The sequence below is a fragment of the Penaeus monodon genome, chromosome 19 (assembly GCF_015228065.2).
Source record: "Penaeus monodon isolate SGIC_2016 chromosome 19, NSTDA_Pmon_1, whole genome shotgun sequence".
Taxonomy (NCBI): domain Eukaryota; kingdom Metazoa; phylum Arthropoda; class Malacostraca; order Decapoda; family Penaeidae; genus Penaeus; species Penaeus monodon.
Window position 1 is genome coordinate 32866648 of NC_051404.1, and position 427 is coordinate 32867074.

The following is a 427-nucleotide window of genomic DNA, read 5'->3' on the forward strand; positions in this document are numbered from 1 at the left end:
AAGTAAAAAAAAAACATTTAAATTCAATAAAATCTCTCTCTCGCTCTCTTCGTCTCCGTCCTCAGGATGTTTCAAGTCGCGAGTTTCCCCTCACACTTCGCGTCCATTTCCCCCCACCCACCCTTCCCCTCGAAAGCACTGACGGCGCCGCCCCCGAAGCACCTGGAGGCGCCGCCCACGCGAACGGGGCTCACTCCGTAGCGTCGAAACAAGGGCGGCCTCGACTCGCGCCCTCGGAACACGCCTCCTGCGGACTCGAGGCGGCAGCGGCTTCGCGATAACTCACACGAGGAACGAGAGGGCCAGTGAGGCGTACCACTGCCCGCGCTGCCCGGGCACTGAGCCACACTGGCACCCCCAGCGTGTGCGCCCGCCCCATGCCACGCTGGCTCCCGCACCTGCTGTGCCCCCTCCCCCACCCTCTCAT

The 427-nt window shown here is 63.7% G+C and overlaps 1 protein-coding gene across 1 annotated transcript in view; it reads right to left on the reverse strand.

Annotated features, from left to right (window-relative positions):
* LOC119585394 (proline-rich protein 36-like) overlaps positions 1–350 on the reverse strand; it is a gene marked incomplete in the record, with an annotated part of 46402 nt that extends 46052 nt beyond the window's left edge. Inside the window, 1 exon segment of the mRNA XM_037934057.1 lies at positions 287–350.
* Between the last annotated feature and the right edge of the window lie 77 nt (positions 351–427).